This window comes from Pungitius pungitius, chromosome 15 (assembly GCF_949316345.1).
Source record: "Pungitius pungitius chromosome 15, fPunPun2.1, whole genome shotgun sequence".
NCBI classification, from domain to species: Eukaryota; Metazoa; Chordata; class Actinopteri; order Perciformes; family Gasterosteidae; genus Pungitius; species Pungitius pungitius.
The window spans coordinates 16,151,080-16,174,014 of NC_084914.1; the positions used below are offsets into that span (position 1 = coordinate 16,151,080).

The window sequence follows — 22,935 nt, forward strand, 5'->3', positions numbered from 1 at the left end:
TATATATATATATATATATATATATATTTATTTATTTATTTATACGTTTAGATACTCATTCAAGCAAAGGCGGTGATCACATTCAATCTACATTGCATGATTATTGTTTGAGCTTCACCAGATCCTAGATGCTCTATTCATGCAAACAATTACAGGTGCCTCCACCTAGTGGTTGACGGTCATATTTCACTTATCATTACAGTAACTTAACTGTTTTTAATGTTGCATGCAAAAAGTCAGCTTTTCAGAAAAACAACAATCTCATCTTTATAATATTGTTGGGGAAATTGTAGTATACATTAAAAGGGAAATGCTAAAATCTAAATGAACCACTAAATGTACTCACATTGCAACACTGGGCTTGTGACCTCTTTGATAAAGCATTTATACCCATTTTCAAAGCCTATCACCTCGGGTTATTTGATTTGGAGGTAAAAATACTGTGTTTATTAAAGAGAAAAGCCCCATATAAAGAAACAGTGGTTTATATTATTTCTTAAATACTGAGTCCAAAAACTCCCAGACAACAGGTATCTGTCCTGGGATATGCTCTTCTGTGAAGGTCAAAATGTGACCTGGATGAAAAAACTAAGCAATACAACAGGAATTTGTTACCTCTTTCACGACTCGTGACACCCGATCCTGACAGTAAGTTGGGTCAAAGCACACCCACAGCTCAGCCCGCTGCCCATCACCTATAGTCATGGACTGGGAAAAGATAAATCTTGCCTTAGTTAAACAATGTAAAAAAATAGTCCTAATAATATCCTAGTTATTTTCACATAGAACACACGATTGGCAGTCGACAGAAGATTCAAATGAGGTGCTCGTGCCAGGCCAAAAGTCTGTGTGCCACTAAAATCAATAGGTTTCTCCTCTTGGAGCATGAAATGAAAAAGTTAACAAAAAGGAAGATACGTGTACCTTAGTGGTAGCCGGGCTATGGGCTCCCGAGGCCTCACACAAAGAGAAGGACTCAACCAGAGAGAGCTCAACAGAAAGAGACAGAGACAACACATTCTCCAAGACGAGCTTCTCGTATAGCGGCATTAGTCTCTCTCCTGGGACCTGTGAGACATATAAAAAAAGGGTACATTAAAGAAACATTAAATAACTAATAAAATAGTTTTGAACGGTTTCCTGGAGAGATTATTGTACGGTGTGGGTTGGTACGGCTGTGGACACAGGCACTCGAGACCAGGGTGGTGAGTTTCAATATTTTATTTATTCCGTTCACAAGAACACGCCGCTCGCTCGGTCGGTCTCTCTCTCTCCCTCGCTCGCCCCTGCCTTACTGTTATATAGGGGCGAGCACACACACACACACACATGATTATCCCCAGCTTATTGTCATCGTCATCGACAGGTAAGATCTACGCACATGATGAGCTCTCTACAGCCCTGTCGACCCACAAAGCCATGGCACACCAGGCGCTCCTGAACAACCTTGGTGAAGACAAGAAAATAGCAACTGTACATATAATATCAGAGAAAAACACTGTGAGCCTGCGAGCTAACTGTCTCACCTTGGGGGAGTCTGAAGATCCTGTCAGCACCATGTCGACTGAGCCGCCTGGCGCGAGCTCCACATGAGAAGGGCTGAGGCTGAACACAGGCCTCTCTTTGCCAGAGGAGGGCAAAGGCTTACCGATAAAGCCTTTCTTCTTGCTCGGAGCACGGATGGGGGGCAGGGCGGTCCGGCTGCCTTTTGGAGATTTTGACAGAAAGCTGTCAGTCCGCCAGTACAACCGGTGCGTTCGCTTACCCTGGTTTGTCAGCTTGAAGGGGTACTGGCATGAGGCATGGCTTGTGGGACGATCAGGAGACAGCAAAGAAGTGAGGCATCCTGTCAGCACTACATTTTCAGTTGTAAATTCACCGTATCAATATCATTGAGCTCATTCTACCTTAAATATGTGCCTAGATCAAGGTCTGTCACTGACAATTTTGGGGCCAGTGCCGGTGGCGGACAGAAGCACAGTGTGCACGTGGCTGTTCTGGATAGATACTTCCATCCTGGCCCGGAAGAGAAGTGTGTCCTTCAGGTGAGCCACTACTTTCAGCTCCAGCTGGCTCTCAGGTGGCACCTCCCCCTCACTGGGCTCGACCCGGCCAAATGTCCCTCCGTGGCTCTGAGGAAACTGAGACACAATCACAGTTTCTTTACGGCGTGTACGCGGTGAGCTGAAGCCTCTGCTCTGAGCGAATGTGAGGGATGAAAATATTTTCCCAGAGTGAGGGGCAATGTCACTGTGGCCTGTGCCACACAAGGACGGGAAAAGATAGATGCGTAAAAATCCATAGCTACATAATCGTGTCTCATTACATCTATTTGAATGTATGTCGTAAGTGTTTAACGATTTTTAATAGTGGTGGTATGCATGCTCAGAGGTGTGTCTGTGCTGCGATGTTTGTACCATGCAAGCACTGAAGTAAGCTGGAATAGGAGACTGGTTTGACAGGCGCAGGGATCTGGTGATGTCCGTTAGAACCGGAACTGCGCCAAAGTCCAGCTGTTTGCTGTGAACATGAACTATTGGTCCCTGTCCAATACATGACAGGACCACCTCCTAGAACAGAACAGAACCAAACACAGGCGGATAAGAGAACAGAATTAACCGAGCAATTCACGGAAAGACACTCACAATTACACCCCCATAGGGCAGAAACAGTGATTCACACTCCAAAGCGCACAAACTTCCCAGGACCTGGGGTGGCTGGACGCTGCCAAACACAGCGATGCGTAGAGTCCAACGGCCTTGGCAAGCAGGAACACAGGAAACTCCTCTGAACTGTGAGGGCGAATCATTCCGGTGGGAGTGGAACTGCCAATGAGCAGTGACGGACTCTCCTCGTATTCCTGAAAAGGTGAATTTACTTTTTTAATGCATGCATACTGACGTCAACATCCATTGTTTATCGGAAGCAGAAAGACATTTTTCCACGTTGCAGTTGTCTAAGTCATGATCAGATCATTTATTTTGACAAAATACAATCTAAATTCCATTTAGTCTTAATCTGCAGTGAATATTACCTTAAATTGTGTTTATCAAAGCAATAGTAAGGAAATGTGTCCACTTGCTTTCTTGAGAGTTGAGGGAGAAGATCGACACAACTCCCATGTTAGTGGGTTGAACATGAGGCTGGAGCCAGGAGACAGCTAAGTATACTGCTCCCAGTTGAGAAATTTGTATATATATATACAAACACATAAAAAAAAATCTTTGTATTCTTTTTTTGAAAAATTAATGGATTTTTGTCTTGTTGCTTTTCTCGATGACTGTATGCTCGAGGACCTCTTGAAACTAATTTATTGATTCTATTATACTGGGATGAAGGGCTAAACTCCTCAACTGTCTGGTAGGGCCCCAAGTAATCAACAACTGCTTCATGTCTGCCGCAAATTTTGCCTTTGTTGTGGATATAAAATGGACATCCATAGAAATCTCATTTTGAACGAAAGCATCTGTAGCAAGAATAGCCGGGTGTGCTTTAGAACACTAGTAATTTATCTTGCCATAATTATTCCTCGTGTTCCTACTCCCATTAAGAAGAACCCTTCCCAATACACCGTCAATGTTTAGGATTTTGCCCTTGTTTTATCATGTGGACACTGTTGAATGTTACTGCTTTTAAAGGACAATAAAGATTCAATGTGATTTGTTTAGAATTTGTTTTCTTTGATGAGACATTGTCTTGAATATACATGCGTCCTCAGGACAGGAGTACCCTTCCAGCAGAATGAACTATTTATTGCAATGATCCACCCAACCTGGTCAAGCACTCCATAGCAGGCAGGTAGAGGGCCGGTGTTAGTCAGTTGCACTTTCTGTTCGTATCGGTGATCGAGAAAACACCTCTGAAAGTTCAACACCGGGGTCTCCACCACAATAGCAGGAACAACACACCTATCAACAAAGATAGATACACAGGGAGAGAGTAAGAGATGGAGCAATCTGTGTCTTATTCATAACTGTAGTTCATTCATAACAGTATTTGCATTATTGAAAGAAGAGCAATTCCGTCGCCTCAACGGAAAAAAAGTCACTATTGTTGTGGAATATTTCAATAAGCTCGGTAGAAGAGAATGATTTGTCTAATAAAACGGAGTCTTGATGAATGATCAAAGTTGCAGAAAGTCCATTTATTGCTTGCAAGCAGGAGGTCAACTACACAGGCACGTACAGTATATATATGTATATATATTATAATGCCATACATTGCATTTGCATCATAAAATATCCCAACAACACCTCCAACATTGCCCAGAATAGTGGAGGTGACGTTGGGATATTTTATGATGCAAATGAGGTTCAGAATGTTAAACACGTCCTCCACTGATTTGTTGACACCTGTATGGAGGTTCATTAGAACACACTCACAACATGTGAAGGCAGAAACAGCACAGCGGTTACTGCCAGAGAGAAGGCACTGTACTTCAAGAGAAAGGATGTCAGGAGAGTTTGGATAAGGCACTGTAAACCTCTGCTCTTTTATGGCAACAAAATAACTAAAGAATCATAATAAATTAATAAATAAATTGTCAATATTAGTGTTTTGTACAATGAACAGAATCACTGTGTAAGAATCAGAATGAAAATTGCTTGGAGACGTCTCAATGTTCCGTCCTAGCTAACTTCACCTGAAAGTCACTGTAAGTGGTTGCGGCCGTCCTGTGACAGTTAGCAGCAGGTCCTCTGTGAAAGTTCCCAATGTGTGACTGCAGAAGATGACTTCCCCATTCTGGCAGGCCCCCGAGGGAAGGACGCCTTCCTCAGGACAGAAGGAGAAACAGCGGCCAAAAGTGGTGTCACGGCTCGACAGCCTGAAAGGAGCATCAATCCGTCCTTTGTTGCGAACCTTCACCTGGACAAAAAAGACAATCCACTGATTAGATGCTCAATCATCTTTTTTTTCTTAGGAGCCCCACTAAAGTAATAAACCTGTGCTGCATTTAGCAGGAAACAATTGGTGACTCGATTACAGTAGAAGAGATTGTTCATGAGTTGTTTTTGTGTTGGAAGTGTTATTGACCCTTCAGTTAATTTGGATTGAGAGTTAAGCTTATTTAAAAGAGTAAACAGCCAATGAGGATGGTGTTAATTCAGATGAACATAATTTAGATTTTTCATAGTTATTGGACGCTGATTATCAAATGATTGGCAAAGACTGTATAACATACTTCAGTTCTGTCAAATAGTATTGTTCAGGTTTGTTGTTATTTGGCGCAATAGATGTGACATAATGTTACAAAATAACATGAACGCGTTACAATAAGACAACAACATAGAATCCTACTAAGACTTCATTTTAAGCTTCACACAGGGACTGTGGCTCTATCATTGCCTTGTAGGATTTTTGGCTTCTGTATAGTTGATGGGGCTTGTTAAGTTGGGTTAAAATGTGTAGAAATTGTTTTTGTCTGCTGCTTTGTCAGCAAGAACGAAATGAACAGAATCACTGTGTTAGAATCAGAATGAAAATTTGCTTAGTTTGCCACATATTCATATATAGAATTTGACATTTTTTTCCACTCTGTTCTCCCCATACATAGAAAAAAGAAGAAAATGAAAAACAAAGAACGGATGTAATATTTAGCAAATAGAATATATATAGATATTCTAAAAGTACATACATATCTCTATGTATTTACTTTTAGAATACAAATATACATATATATATATATATATATATATATATATAAAACTGAACAACAAAGAGGGATGATGGGTAAAGTGCAAATGGTGCAAAAAGTTCAATTTGGCATTGTCTTTCTTACTTCATAATAGTCTGTGTCTCCAATGACTACGTTCTGCATGTCCATCAGGTCGTAGTTGAACTGGACATTAGGTCCAATGCCCTCCGCCATTATTGTGAGAGTCAACCGAGCTTCACGGCCTGAGTGGAGACAGAGGAGAGCCAGGGAGAGATTCAGAACACAGTTAAAGACAGAGAAACCCCCAAAATGGAGATCAATGCGGCTTAGAAGACACACTCAGCGGCCACATGCAAATTTCCCCAAAACCTTTAACAACCTTTGGGTTGAGATATTGGGGGCTCATGACTGCATGGTCTGATATGAATTCTGATTCATACTTTATCAGATAGTGTACCTGGATCCAGGTGAGATGCCTTTACATCTTGCAATGAAATGGATTTTAAATGACTGCTTGTAATTACCACTTGCCTTCTTACTCCTAGTTTAAGGACACAAACTAGAGAAAACCACAATTTTGCACTACAATTGGCTACTTGATCTTGGATAATCAAAATGTTGTCAAATTTATATCAAAATGCATTCTGAAGGTCTCTGGGACTTCGGAGGGTTTGATTAAGTGACGCCCAATGTAAATTGAGACACTGATTATACTTGCATGTCTGTACATTAGATACCAAAAATGGAATTCCAGGTTCTGATCTCCCAGGTTTGGTATTGTATTCAGTAGTTAAATTGGCTGACCTTTTCCCTTCCTCAAGAGACTCACATCCTGTTTGATGACTGGATTTTTAGTTATAAGCGTAATTTCTAAAGGTCAATGGGATTTTTATAGAAGTTTTCTTATTGCTAGTATTCATATTAATGGGGCAAGGCACAAGGACAGTTGAATTTGCTGAAACTTTGCTGACCTAAAAAGTCAGGTCAATGGACTGTAGACGGGCAAAGCAACCGAAGAGCCTTAGCGTCCACCATCCCTTCATCTCCAGAGCCATCGCTGTAACCCTCCAACACGGTTGCTCCAGTTACACTGAACACGTTACTTACCTTAAGCACAGCTCATATCTAGTGTGTTAACATGCTCTCATTTGCTGATTTGCATTGTCAGGTCATTATGTATTTGGATCATTACCAAATGACTTCATACATTTGAAGATTGACCCAATGACGGTGCTAGAGGAACCAGTCAGCAATCCAAATGCATTTACAATTCGTCCTGAGGCCAACATGAATGTCTGCACCAGACGTCATGTTAATCAATATAATAATGTTGAGACTTTCCACAAAATAAAGCAAAAATGTTGGTGGCCCTGGAAACATGAAGCTACCATGTCTAAAATGCTGGCGCTGTTTGGTTGTTACTGTCCCATAAAGATACGTGCAGTACTGTGCTCTGGAATGTGTCAGCTAAATATGTGTTTTCCACTTACCTGTGATATCACAATATATGGTTTGTTGGTACAGTTTGGCCTCCTCAGGCTTGAAGACAATGTGAAACTGGGCTGGAGTCCTGGGCCATATCTCACCCTCCTGAGACACAGTAAGACAAGAAGAAGAATGAGTGATTCTACCCATAAAGCAGGCCTGCATGCACACACTGTAAATGCGTATACAGTCACAGAGGGGAAGAAAATAGATTAGGTTTAGGTTTTAAAACAATTCATGATTAATGTTAGTGAGAGCCTCGTAGTGTGCAGGTAAGATATTTTTTAATGCAACTCCAACTTCATTGATTCCAGTGTGGCAAGCAGTGTGGAAGTTGACTGTTTATTCTTCACGCGTAAAATGAAAAGGTGGGTATATGAATCTGCGGACGCTCAAATTCCCTTCCAAGGTTATTGTTGGGACTGGCCTGTAAACGGTTTAATCTCCTTCCCCCGCACTGTCCTCCCTCCCTCAGCCAAGGGAACCTGGCTGACGAGTGGAGGAGACACTGACAAAAAGAGCCCAGCTCAGTGGCCCGCTGCTGGGGAGATTGGATTTATGTTTGAGCAGCGAGTCCGAAAAATAACTCTTTGCAAAACCGAGCTCTTGGCATGAATTTAATAGTGTACTTTGAATTGATTAGAGGCTGTTTCAAACAGCCAACCTGCTCTTGGATAAGTTACTGAAACCCTGCAAGCTCAGATATGGCTTTAGTGAAGGACAATAACCTGCTTTGCGTCAATATGTAGTTATATATTATTAGATCACTCCGATACGTCATGAGAAGTTATTATCCAGTGCAGTTTGCAGAAGAGGGAAACTAAGGTGCACATCTATGGGTAGGGCGTGCACCAGTAGCTAATGAGAGATAATAGTCAAGAGGGAAACAGAGAGACACAGAAAACAGAGGCACACACAAACACACCGCTGGTTCCATGGTAATACAGCTGTGTGAGAGGACCAGCCGGTGGTCCCTCACTGTCTGGCTTCTGCGCTCCTGCAGGGCTCTGGACAGCAGCGGAAGGCGATGTATCACTGTGGGATGTGCTTTGCATTGAGCGAGCAGCCGCTTCCTCTCAAACTCCTCCTGTGCCAGCCCCGAGCTCTCGCTGGAGACACAAAAGGAGACGAACATCGTGACATCGAGAAAACAAGTCGGGTTGGGGAGAAGAACAAAGTGGCAGAAAGAAAGCAAAGGGCACTTGAGCTATTTCTGTCAACAAATAGAGGATGGAGAAAAAAGAACGCAGCAGGTCATTCTACTTTCTACATGTAGGAAAAGGGGGAAAATATACTGCCCTCTCTACTAGAAGTCATTGTATCAAAACCCCATCCTTTTGTTGTCTGTGTTGAAGCATTTGTGTGCACGCGTACCTCAATAAGCTCAGGGCCTCCTCTTGCAGGCTGGGCCACGTGGTCCAGAAGTACTTCAGAGGGATCTCACTCCTGTAGGTGAGGGACACTGTGCGATGGCTGGCCAAGGACATGTAGGTCTTTGTCAAAAGGACAGAGTCTGCCTCAAGGCGGATGTCCAGTTCTTCACTAACACCTTGCAAGCTGATGTGCACATCTTCACCTGGTTAGGAGACACAGAAGAGGGTTTTTAATACTTCTGATTGAGATCATCTAATTGGGTCTCAGGAGTTTAAAGATCAAGGTCAACCAAGGAAGATTTCTACAACTCAGCATGTTCTGTATCCTGTTCAAACTACTTTTCTGATTAAGTGAGGTGATTAAGGAGACTGCTTTCATCAAATGGATCAGCCATTCAAATGGAGCTGGGTTTTATATGTGATAATGTGTCAAACCCATTGCCTGCCTGCAACTGCCTTTACATCATACACATGATGACAAGAAAACTTGCAGTTATTCATTATGAATGTGTGTCTGTTTACATGCTGTTGGGTTAGTGACACACTAGCTTCGCACACACAACTAATGACTCTTGCTTTTCACTCTTGCATCACGGATATCAACAGAAAAGGGAAATTCAAACACATGATTATTAAGGGCCAAAAAGACCACATTTTAAAGATATACTTCTTTAGAACCTTCACCCTATCCAACACCCACCAAGAGAAGTAAAACGAATATATCTTCCTTTCTGAGTAACGTGCATCTACAACGAATCGACTCCAGTGCCGACTGAGGGAAAAGAATACCGTATTTTCGCGACTATAAGGCGCACTTAAAATCCTTTTTTTTCCAAAAAAACGACGCGTGCGCCTTGTAATCCGGAGCGCCATATATATGGATCAATTGGTTGTGTATTGTGTATTTCATGTTCTGGAGCGGCGTTGCACTTTACAGAGTTTTGGGATGTTCAGTGAAGGGCGCACAATGTTACGTCACTCATCTTAGTGCCACTTATGGCGACGCGGGAGTTGTTGTTGTTTTGGAGAGCGATGGTGTGTTTTTGTTCGGCCGACAGTAGCCTGTTTCTCGACAATAAAACCAGAAGATAAGCACATTGTCCAGAGATTCATTAGCGGGAGTCGCTACACTATATCAAAGCTGGTAGTTGGATGTCGGGATCGCGCTGACGGTCCACCGTCTGTTCCAGCGCTGCCTCTCGGTGCAAGATGCATGAAAGCATGGAGTGCAGGTACTTTCTCTAATGCAGCTGAAGTGTCAGTGTTTTTCCGGTTCGTCCGTTCATGTTTTCAGTCAGCGCGGCAATTAGAACGCGGAAGCACCCCCCCCGCCACCGCCACCGCCAGCGAATGCGGAAGCACCCCCCCGTCGGGACGAGCCGCGACCCGGGTCCCGGATGTGCGCCTTATAATCCGGTGCGCCCTATATATGAAAATATTTCTAAAATCGGCGATTCATTAAAGGTGCGCCTTATAATTCAGTGCGCCGTATAGTCGCGAAAATACGGTAAACTGACTGTGAAGCATGTAGACTCTCATTGCAGACGAGCGCTAAAGTAAAAATGCACTTTGTTCATGCCGTGCTCATGTTTGCCTCCAGCGATGTAATGATCAATTTCCATAATTTTCCATGGTCCGTCAGACCAATTTGTTTAGCACCATGGGATTATTCTACCAACACCACTTCTGTGGAGCTGTGCAGCTGGAAGAAGCTTTAGAGGAGACTTTGATGTGTCCAGCCTGGGTCAGGAGTAAAGCTGATTTGGTCCGGATTGAAGCGTCCCTAGTGTGTCATGTTTGCAATTTTTGGCCACCGATGTTTGGCAGGAAGTCAATAAAAAGCATGAGCCTATTTCCTCCTGGACTATGCAGTAAAATTGGGTTTGCCGAGTTACACCAAGCTGAGGTTCAGCATTGAAACCTCTTTGAACATTAAATGAGTGCAAAGTAATTCAAAATGTTTGTTTAGCATTCCCTGAACTCAGGTAAACGGTCGGTTTGAGTGTTGAGGCGGTTAGTTTGAGGTTTCACAGTGCAGGTTCATGTTGTGTGTACTATTGTCAGATACTCATGAGGTCCATTTGGGTTAACAAGTGTAGTGACAGACTCAATGTGACCAGAAAGAGATTCACATCTATGATTGCACTAAAAGGACATCTCTCTGAAAATTGCTTCTGTGGAAAAATAACCCAGCTGGTAGGAAATACACTGCAACAAGGTAAGTAAAAATAAAAAATAAACTTCCGCTAATCAAAACAGAATATTTCACTACAGCTGTGGAGAATCCGGATATGATGCACTGTACTACTGACACTGGCTTTATCAGATGCTGTGGTCATAGCCTCATTTGTTTTCTCACCGGTGTGGTAGTGCAGGACCAGCGGCTGGCTGTGGACCCCTACTGTCATAGGGTGGAAATCCACAGTCACCTGGACGCTCCCGCCGACGTCAACAGTCCCACTGGATGGCGTCACAGAGAACGGGCTGGAAAAAGATGGAATAGAATTTAGAAACGGAAGTTAAGGCCTGGCGTCTTTTTTTAACAGCTGGGATTCAATGTTGTTTTAGAAACTAGTAGAAAAAAGCCAAATTGACAAATTGCCATTTCCTATGTTGCGGACATGCTGAGTCTTCTCTGTGGAGGATTTCACAGGACAGACGGGGAAGAGGAGTTTGTCGCGGAAATCAAGAATGGCACGTGGCCCAATGGCACGGACTGGGACCTCAAACCGCTCCCTCTCTGTCACAAACACCACTCTATGTTGGTAGTCCTAGGAGGATAGAAATGAATAATTTAATTTTAAATTGGTCAGGTGATGCTGAACCACCAGCACACAGGGCTGGACTGGGACAAAAAAAGGGCCCTGGCATTTCTGCTCAGACCGGCCCCCCACAATCGGTCGGACACAACCACCAACCAGTACACTATCCTAGCTTTCCCTGTAGATATGCATATCTACTGTTCCGTTCCCAAAAACCCAAACAAGGTTGAGAACTACTGGAAGTGCCATGGACAGTAATGTCGGTAATCAGACAGTTGATGGACCCCATTGACTTCCATAGTAGAAAAAAAAATACTATGGAAGTCAATGGGGTGCATCAACTGTCTGATTACCGACATTCTTCAAAATATATATGTTTGTTTATCAGAATAAAGAAATTCATAAAGGTTTGAAACAACTTGGGGTGAGTAAATGATGACACATTTTTCATTTCCCCCTCTTTAATATGACACCAAACAACATTTACCTCTAATTGTTGAGACACATCCCATAAAAAACCTATACAAACAAATTACTCACACAAAACGTCCTGATAATATGTATATAAAATTTAGAGTATTCACTTGCCGTAATATTGCATATTGATGATATCGGAAATTCAGATGAAACATTATAAAATATCTAGTTAGTTGAATATACAGCTTTCAAAATGCAAAGCGGGTTTTTAACCCCCATATAACATACGTTAGCTACCTCTTCTAACGTGTAACTCGTTGGTGAGTGATAATTAAAATAATCAAATGGCATCATTTAAGTTTTTTTCTAGAGAAGAAGGGCCGTCGACAACCGTTATGAGTTTGAAATGGTTACATTAGAATATCCGAAGTTGCAATTGAATAAGTGAACTCTCAACTCTGCTAGCTACAATAACAGTGCTAAATAGCTTATGCTGTGCTATTTGACTTTAGCTAACTGAGTGGCCATTGCAGTCACTTTTAAGTGCCAATTTGACAAATGACAACCTGACACTCAGACTTTATAATAGCAACAACCGACAACGATAATGTTTGTTGCCTTATTATAATATTCATTAATTGAGGTAACTGTTAAATCGTCATCATCTTCGTTGTGGCCCAGCCCAGCCACACACACTATCCTCATGCACCCGCCCTGATTAACACTCCCTCCCTGTTCATGGAGCTACCTGCTTGCTTACCGTTTCAATGACACTCTCCTGCTCACTCTGCCCCTCCTGGACTTCACTGTCACACTGACACCTGCTGCACCTTCTCCTCTGCTGCCTGCGAGCTAGGTTTGCCAACCGTCCCGTATTACCCGGGACATCCAGAATTATGGGTAATTTTGATTTGTCCCGGCCGGGACAGCTCCAGTACCGATTTCCAATCACAGCCTGCTAAGTTAATGACGCGCGAAAAACTCCCGGTTGTTGTGAAGTTGTGGCGCATCAGAGCAGTGTGCGCGCGGGTGCCGGGTGGCCAGAGCGGAGCATGTGAGGTTTTGCAAGCCCGGCCGCCGACTGCTAGCACCCCCCCGTCAGCCCGCGAAAGTGTCCCTGATTTGGGGGTGGGAGAGTTGGCAACCCTACTGCGAGCCGCAAGCACCGCTATCGCTATGGCTAGTCACCTCTCCTCCTCCATGTGCTATTTATGATGTTTATGACATGCTGTTTCTGCAACATGTCATCAGGTTCTGTAGTAGTTTTGGAAACTGAAGCTACAGCACTAAACACGTCGGTTATTTTTGAACATGTTGAGGCATCAAGCTCTAGATTTTTTTTGGCCCGCAATTTCTCCGCAGCCCTTTGCTCTTACGTTTTTGTTTCTCCATCTTAATCCACATTTCTTTCTAGCTTTGAGTCACTGAATGCATCTGACTGACACACGGAGAGGGAGGGCTGGAGCCTGCTAAGAGATGATCGGGCCAGCCCAGTGTCAGTATGGAAAATGAACCAATGGGCCACTGTCCCTGCTTTATGGGCCCTAACCCCTAAATCAAATTCATTGTCAAATGTCTGACACACTTTGGTAATATTTCCAGATTCCTGGTATATAAAAGCACAAAAGTGTAACGATTCCTCTTATTGATCTGAAAGGTTCTGTGAGAGCCTTCTGAGAGAGGGACTACATTTAAACCTGATATCAAAACCATTGTTTTTCTGACTAATGGTGTTTTCTGAAATTGGTCCAGTATTGAGTCTCAAATTGCTTTTGTCTGCTGTCATGCACTAACCCCTAAGTCAAATTCATTGTATGTCTGACACACTTTGGTAATATTTCCAGATTCCTGGTATACAAAGGCACAAAAGTGTAATGATTCCTCTTATTGATCTGAAAGGTTCTTAGCCTACATTTAAACCTGATATCAAAACCATTGTTTTTCTGTATTATTGACTAATGGTGTTTTCTGAAATTGGTCCAGTATTGAGTCTCAAATTGCTCTTGTGAGCTGTGCCTGCCAATAAGTGTAAATGTAAGATGGACATGAAGGGCAGGTGAAACCTTTTGTGGTACCCCATGCCAAAAGTGAATGATAACATGTGCTTTACAGGAACAGTCCTTTCACCACTTACTACGCAAGGGAAAAACTAAATGTGGGTGCCATTGAGGCCCACAGAGAAATAAAGCTGTCAAATTATATGGTTCTGTGCGAGCTGTGGTCAGAAACGTCAGTGGCAAGAACCAGCAAAACATGGCCGTTGCAGCTGGATTGGCTGCTGTAGGAGCAGTGTTCTTAGTCACTCAGACAAGAAAACATTGGATCGCAAATTGCAAGTTTGCTTCTAAAATTGGATCTGGATAGAGTAATGACATGTGATCAAAGGCGTTTGCACTTACCTGATATGAATAAATCTGCTCATTATCTGGTTTTTGGCCAGGCGACTGAGGTCTGGTAACAACTTGAGTCAGAGTACCTCCAGATGCGGTTTTCCAGATTCAAAAGCTTTATAAGTATGATTCATTTTAGATCCATTTAGACATTTGAATGTTGGCAATTTGAATTTACTTCTTCAGCGCATATATATATATATATATGCATATAACCGTACTGTGTGTGTACACACAAACAATTTATATGCAAACAACGCAAATACAATTAATTCTGAAAACATGTTTACTTTTATTGATAGTCATAAAACCACGTAAAACACAAGTAACAGTCCTGCAATCATAATCCGACTGAAATTTCTCTGTAACTGATATACTATCATATCTACTTGATTGGATTTTGAAAATGGATGAATGGTTATCCCCAGCAGCAGAATCCCACAATCTCTTGCGTGTCAGTGGGTGAGTGAGTGAGTGCTTCTCTGTCTGTCCACGGCTAATCTGCTTCAAATTATGGGTGCAAAGTCACGGCCACATACTCGGGAAGCGGTCACTCACTTTCTCCAACACACCTTCCGTTTGCTGAAGTCAAGTGAAGGTCACTAAATTTCAATATTTGTGTATATATCACGTATATATCATTTGTTTTATCCTCAAATTACTCTTATTTAGGATTAACAATACTGCTATGTATGTGTCGGGTTCTGAAACAGGCAACAATCCTGTGGCACGGTATATGGTGGCTCCTATCAATGGATGAATGATGTCGAGTAGCAGTTAAACTGCTTTGAGTGGTCGGAAGTCTAGAAAAGGGCAATACAAGTACAGTCCATTTAGTTGGAAACATAGTTTTCTTAAAATTATAAGGCAATTTAACTTGACATCCATCATTGAAAATGTGTTAAAGATGGCTCTGTTGTCCGCTGAGAACTTAACTGAAATAACAATTTTACTGAATTCTCTTTCTTTTTTTAAAATTTCCATTAGTGGTAGTAATCCTTTGACCAACTTATTTGTGTTTTTAAAGGTGACAGCAGTGCTTTCCTGTGGTACAGAAAAAGTATGACATACTCATTCCCTCGCATTTAGTTTCCAATCCGAATTTCGCATCACTATAGAAGAGTAAAAACTATCCACTCTAATACAATGTGTCACTGAGCACAGGGTCTTATTAATAATATATATTTAATTAATATACAATTGATACTGAATTCAAACTGTGACCTTTAACCACACGTGAAAGACAGTCTCAGAGACAAAAGCTTGTGCTCATCAGGCGCCATTGTCCTTCTTATCATGGACCAGACTTTTTACATTCAATTTAAAATCCTGATGGATGAATTTACTGAAGACAGAGTGAGTATACGTTTTATAACTCTATACTCAGATGTGAGGTGTATTGTAGATGATTAACCCTCCACTACATTACATCATACTCAGGGGCGGTTCTGCATTGAATAGCACCCAGGGCCCTTTGGGCGCCCCCCTCCAAAAAAAAAGTTCACAAAATTCTGCAGTTATATTTTTATTTTTTAACATAAGTGAGAGAAAATTACATTAGAAAAACACACTTAACAGAATCCAGTTACTGTTGCAATTACAACAGAAAACACGCATTTTACACATTTGCACAAAATATGTCGTCTAGGCACACACACACACACACACACACACACAAACTCACCTGAAGCTCATGCTGGGGAGAAGTAGAGGCAAAGAGGACTTCATCTTCAATATCAGATATTCGTGGAGACATATGTGTAGCTGAGGATATAGATGGTAGCTCATCCTGAGGCTCTGAGACTATTCCAGCAGCAGAGTCATGTGTAGGAGGGGAGGTAGGTGGCTCATCCTGACCAGTAGCAGAGGATGTTCCAAAATATTTTAAAAGTGACCCTGAATTTAGTTGATTTGCAATTGAAATTGATTGAAATTGAAATCAAAAGACCATAGGATTATGTTTTATACAGCTAAAACTGCCTGGGATCAAATTGACCCCGAACATAATATAGTAAGGTTAAATAAACATGCCCTTATGATAAATGTCTTTCATTACATGCTATATTAATCTAACTTTTAGGGAGGAAACTAGCTCCTTGGTTACAGCCTTGAATTCTATTCATAGCACACTTTTAGTTCTGACTGTTAAACTATACTTTGTCACAAAATATAGTTAGCAAATAGCAAATGTCCGTCTTTGAAACTACCTACAGATTTGAAAATTCCGTCGGTTAATGACAGGACGTTAAACCAAATGATGGAAATAAATAATAACTCAACTTGTAACAGTTTTGTTGCAAAGCACATATTATGGTGAAATTACAAACCTTGTGTTTGTTGAGTTAAAACACAATTATTGTTGTATAAGCATTAAGCAACATAGCAAAAAGGCTAACAGATGAAAGAGTTACCCCACTAATTAATTTGAGCTCTGCAGACCCGTTACACATTCATGACACACGTATAATCATACAGAGAGAGAACATAGTTGCATACCTTCATCTTTTGCTTGTTTCTCCTCCTCTTCTGTTCTTTACTTTCTATAGTGGGAACCTGATGGCTTTAACATTTTTCTGTGCATCTCTGTTTTTATTTGCCACTGACTCGACAAGCAACAGATTTCCCATCCCCCCAACACTGTCAGTCACGACCAGAAGTCAAGATTAAACCATTTAACCTTGGTGACAGGTGACACGTAATCGTTTTGTATTACCAATTGTTATTGGCCATTTCACACAATTCATAAAAAACAAAAATGTGCAGGAACTATAGGCCTGCATTTATCACTATTGAAATGTGCGTTATTTGGAAGAAAGTCGGGGTGTGACTGACTTTAGCCCACTAATTACATTAGCGTATTTAACAGTGAATCCCCCGACCTCTGCTCCCCCCCCTTATCCGACCGATCCATTTGGGTGACCCAGAGGTGAACTGTCCCCCCCTTTTCCCCTTCTCAAACACACGGCTTCTGTGCACAGCACCTCCAGCAAGCAGGGCGCTTGCAGCTTGCAGGTGCATAATAAAGTCTGCTGCATGTAAGATACATACGAGCAAAACCGGCGAAGTCCTCTGCAATTCTGCGGAAAACAAAACATATCCTGGATAATAAATCGTTGCACACCCTATATCACTCATTATTTTTGCCATATCTGACATATTGTTTCAAAGTCTGAGGAAACACCTACAAAGGAATTCTGCAGCTGATATGCACAATACAGAAAAGAGCAATAAGGACAATAAATAAAACAGGATACAGAGAGCACACAAACCCACCCTTCAGGATAGTTTATGTTTATATTTATATGTATATTTACAGGGATATTTGTATAATATTGTATTTTTTGGTGATTATATATCGATATGGATATTTATGAAGTGTATATGTGGTATATATGTATGTATATATATATAGGTGTGTTATGTAGAGAGGTTATCGGTGCAAACTGAAGAGCAGCTATAAAGGGTTGGGAAATCAAAAAAGTTTTGTACTTCTTCCCACTCCTTTTTTTTTCGAACGATGTATGGTGTGTTGTTATGTCTTGGCTTTGTTATTCTGCTCTTAAAAAAGAATAGGAGAAGAGTATGTACAAATAGTTATACATTTGTTTTTATGTTTGTAAGTTCGAAAAAAAATGAATGAATTCATTCATTCATAACACAATCCCAAGGTTTAAATGATTAGAAAGCATTGGTATGGACCTAATTGAACTGGATTAATGTAAAGAAAAGGATTATTGTTTGACAAAAGCACAGGGTGTTTAACAAAGGCAAAAAGCCGCAACAGAAGAAAGTAGAGAATGTTTAGTTTTTAACAGTACACACTGTGTCAACAAAGTGACAATGCATCTGATTTCTATTTTTGGGAGGAATGTCAAATATCATTTGCCCTTGTTACCCACAGTCAAGCACATCAACAAGCAGAGAGACCCTCCTGAATCCACCTTTTGCAGGATTAGAAGCCATTTATTGCCACGTATGTCACAGACATAGAGTAATCTGTCCTAATGGTCTGCCTCTTACCTGTTTTAGGGCTGGTCGCCAATAAACCCAGCTGCCATGTCTCAGCCTGAATAAGGCCGTTTCTATGAAGCCAGATTGGGTCCAGATTCTGCAGCCATCGACGGCTGTTTATTAAGTATTGCCGTACATATATTATTTACATCTAATTGATTGGAATTTAGCGGTAGACATGTACTAGTGTTTTATGATCAGATGCAACAAGTCTAGCTTGAGTGATCCAGATGCAGCTTTAAGGCAGGTTTCTCATTTAGACATATTTTACACAGCTTACATACACCTCCTTGCGCTCGCTCTTACTCTAGCTTTCCCAGCATACATTACAGTGTGGTTTATATCGCAACAGTCATTCTGTTGTCATTGGTTTGCACCGTTAGGCTAAACAACAAATCATTAGAGTGCCACCTAGTGGCACAACTACATTGTAACAACTAGGAGATCTGTATATATCCTAAAGATTAACTGTATCCACCGTTTTTTCACCTAGATCCCAGACACAAGACCGGAAAGACCAGAAAAACAGCAGCCTGATCCAAAGAGGGGGGCGTCATCTATTCAAGCCAACTTCTCCTCACCAGTGAAGTATAAAGCTGACTCAGTCGAACAACAAAGCAAAGAAGTGTCACGGTTTGGGTCCTCTTCCTGTCTTATTTTGTAGTTTTCTTGTCTCTCGTGTCTCTGGGTGAGCTTCACTTCCTGTCCTGTCCTGTGATTGCCTGATTGCTTCCACCTGTGTTCAATCACCTGCACCTCCCTTGTGTATTTAAGCCCCGTGTGCCTGTTGTCCCTTGTCGCGTCATTGTCTTTGTCAGTCCTCGTTGGTGCACGTTCGGTTGGTTTTGAAATAAAGAGCACTTCGTTTGAAGATCCTGCGTCTGAGTCCTGCCTGCTTCCGCCCGCACCTCCACCCTTGTGACAAGAAGAGGCTATTGCCCAGTGGATTGGACGCACTGGCCTACCTGCTCGTTCGGTTGAGGACGAAGATTTTGTTCAAATGCTGACCATTGATAAGAGCTTGACTGTTCCCAAGAAAACAAAAACAACTAATTGAATTGATAAAATTTGCCGAAAGGCCAAAAGGCAGACATTTAAAGACAGACTTGCCACAGCACGCAAAATTACAATTGGGCTGGACAAAAAAAGGGCTCACAGCAGTAATCATTGCCATTAGTGCATGCTACTATTGCACTCAGCAAAACACATACTGCTGAGGCTTGAGCAGATCTCCCACCCACACACTGCAGAGTGTATGTGTTGGCCTGTGGTGGCGGGCGTGGTTTCGGCTCGGCTGCAGGGGGGAGAGAGGGGGAGTGGCTCGGGGAACCGTGCCAGGTGAGGGCAGTTGGCAATAATTGACTAATGTGTGTGCTCTCCCCGAGATATAACACAGGGAGGCGGCGAGCGGGGAAGCGCGGGAGCACGAGCGAGCTGGACGCCGGCGCGTTGTTTGGAACCAGTACACAATAAAAGTGCATTTAGAACCCGCTACCCTGGTGTCCTGTGCCTCTGTCCGGAGCCCGAGCTACCCACACCGTACAGTGGCGCCCAACTCGGCGGAGAATGTCGGACGAGGGGCAACGGAATGCCGACCCAACCAGCGCTCGCGCTGGCAGAGATGATCAGGGAGCTTGCGGGGATTCAGCGCGAGCAAGCCGAGGCGAACCGGCAATTCATGGAGGTGCTCCAGGCCCAGGTGGGGAGACAGGCCCAGGCACTGGAGCAATTGGCGGCGAGACCACCACCGGGGCCAACAGCGCTGGCGAGCCCGACACTCCACCGCATGACGGCGGAGGACGACGCCCAGGCGTTCCTGGAGGCCTTCGAGGCAACAGCGGAGGCGTGCGGATGGCCAGTGGGGGAATGGGCCGTTAGGCTGCTCCCGTTGCTAACTGGGGAGGCACAGACGGCAGAATGACGCGACCATGGAAGGACTCAGCGGGATTCAATTTTGTGAACACGTTTTTGGGAACCCGTCTGGCCCTCGGCGGTCCCCGCAGCGTGCAGCAGGCTGCCAGGCGTAACGCCGACCCCGGCTCGCCAGCAGGCTCCTGGCGGCGTTCCGGTCGACGCCCTCGCCGCTGTCCAGGCACCGCTTGGGACTCGCAGTGGGAGGCCAGCGCCCAGCCTCCAGTCCTCAGCGAACGCGGGAAGCAGGTGCTGGAGCTGGCCGCCCTCCTCCAGGGCCAGGTACGATCCCCACGTCCTGGACCTCCGAGGTTGGCGGCAGCAACACCGTCCACGACGCCCGTCAGCGCCCGTTCCTGCGCCGAGACGTCCGTCAGCGCCCGTTCCGGCGCCGAGACGCCCGTCAGCGCCCGTTCCGGCGCCGAGACGCCCGTCAGCGCCCGTTCCGGCGCCGAGACGCCCGTCAGCGCCCGTTCCGGCGCCGAGACGCCCGTCAGCGCCCGTTCCGGCGCCGTGACGCCCGTCAGCGCCCGTTCCTGCGCCGAGACGCCCGTCAGCGCCCGTTCCTGCCCCGAGAACCCCGTCAGCGCCCGTTCCTGCCCCGAGAACCCGGTCAGCGCCCGTTCCTGCTCCGAGAACCCGGTCAGCGCCCGTTCCTGCCCCGAGAACCACGCCCCCGGTCCCGGCCCCGCGGCGCCTGACCATGACCCCTCCCTCCCACCCTCTGGGGACCGCCTGGAAGTCGGTCCTTGAAGGGGGGGTGGGGTCAGGGGTTGGGCCGGAGCCCCACGCCACGACGCCGCAGCCGCACTGCTCGGCGCCCCCCGCCACGACGACGCCGCAGCCGCACTGCTCGGCGCCCCCCGCCACGACGACGCCGCAGCCGCACTGCTCGGCGCCCCCCTCCACGACGACGCCGCAGCCGCACAGCTGGGCGCCCCCCGCCACAACGACGCCGCAGCCGCACAGCTCGGCGCCCCCCGCCACGACGCACGGCCGCCGACCCGGCAGACCCCCCGAGACCCTGAGGCCCGGCCGCCGACCCGGCAGACCCCCCGAGACCCTGAGGCCCGGCCGCCGGCCCGGCAGACCCCCCGAGACCCTGAAGCCCGGCCGCCGCCCCGCCAGACCCCCCGAGACCCTGAGGCCCGGCCGCCGCCCCGCCAGACCCCCCGAGACCCTGAGGCCCGGCCAGCCCCCCGAAGGACCCGACACATGGCCGCCATCACCCGGAGTTCCCCGCGCGGTCCAGGATCGTCGGGTCCCCACCCTCCCTCCCCTTGTCTGATTTTCTCCGGTTCTGCTCCCCTTTAGGACCGTCTGGAATTCGGTCCTTGAGGGGGGGGTTCTGTCACGGTTTGGGTCCTCTTCCTGTCTTATTTTGTAGTTTTCTTGTCTCTGGTGTCTCTGGGTGAGCTTCACTTCCTGTCCTGTCCTGTGATTGCCTGATTGCTTCCACCTGTGTCCAATCACCTGCACCTCCCTTGTGTATTTAAGCCCCGTGTGCCTGTTGTCCCTTGTCGCGTCATTGTCTTTGTCAGTCCTCGTTGGTGCACGTTCGGTTGGTTTTGAAATAAAGAGCACTTCGTTTGAAGATCCTGCGTCTGAGTCCTGCCTGCTTCCGCCCGCACCTCCACCCTTGTGACAAGAAGAGGCTATTGCCCAGTGGATTGGACGCACTGGCCTACCTGCTCGTTCGGTTGAGGACGAAGATTTTGTTCAAATGCTGACCATTGATAAGAGCTTGACTGTTCCCAAGAAAACAAAAACAACTAATTGAATTGATAAAATTTGCCGAAAGGCCAAAAGGCAGACATTTAAAGACAGACTTGCCACAGCACGCAAAATTACAATTGGGCTGGACAAAAAAAGGGCTCACAGCAGTAATCATTGCCATTAGTGCATGCTACTATTGCACTCAGCAAAACACATACTGCTGAGGCTTGAGCAGATCTCCCACCCACACACTGCAGAGTGTATGTGTTGGCCTGTGGTGGCGGGCGTGGTTTCGGCTCGGCTGCAGGGGGGAGAGAGGGGGAGTGGCTCGGGGAACCGTGCCAGGTGAGGGCAGTTGGCAATAATTGACTAATGTGTGTGCTCTCCCCGAGATATAACACAGGGAGGCGGCGAGCGGGGGAGCGCGGGAGCACGAGCGAGCTGGATGCCGGCGCGTTGTTTGGAACCAGTACACAATAAAAGTGCATTTAGAACCCGCGACCCTGGTGTCCTGTGCCTCTGTCCGGAGCCCGAGCTACCCACACCGTACAGTGGCGCCCAACTCGGCGGAGAATGTCGGACGAGGGGCAACAGGGAATGCCGACCCAACCAGAGCAAGCCGAGGCGAACCGGCAATTCATGGAGGTGCTCCAGGCCCAGGTGGGGAGACAGGCCCAGGCACTGGAGCAATTGGCGGCGAGACCACCACCGGGGCCAACAGCGCTGGCGAGCCCGACCCTCCACCGCATGACGGCGGAGGACGACGCCCAGGCGTTCCTGGAGGCCTTCGAGGCAACAGCGGAGGCGTGCGGATGGCCAGTGGGGGAATGGGCCGTTAGGCTGCTCCCGTTGCTAACTGGGGAGGCACAGACGGCCGCCATGGGGCTACCTCCAGCGGCCCGTCGGGACTACCAGGCGTTGAGGAAAGCGGTAGTGGACCGGCTAGGGCTGCTGCCAGAGGACCACCGGCGGAGATTCCGGGGTGCCAGGCTGAGACCGGAGGACCGGCCATTCGCCTACGGACAGCGGCTCCGGGACGCGGCCGCCAGGTGGCTCCTGCCGAATGGGGTGGGAACAGCGTCGGAGGTGCTGGGAAAGGTGGTACTGGAGCAGTTTATGTAGGGGCTCCCGGCCCGAACGGCGGCGTGGGTCCGGTACCACCGCCCGCCGACGCTAGAGGCAGCCACCACCCTGGCCGAGGACCACCTGGAGGT

At 45.6% G+C, this 22,935-nt stretch overlaps 1 pseudogene; it reads right to left on the reverse strand.

The window, feature by feature from the left end:
- The window catches only part of LOC119209259 (hydrocephalus-inducing protein homolog), a 43,547-nt pseudogene extending 20,814 nt beyond the window's left edge, over positions 1 to 22,733 (reverse strand).
- Positions 22,734 to 22,935: the final 202 nt, after the last annotated feature.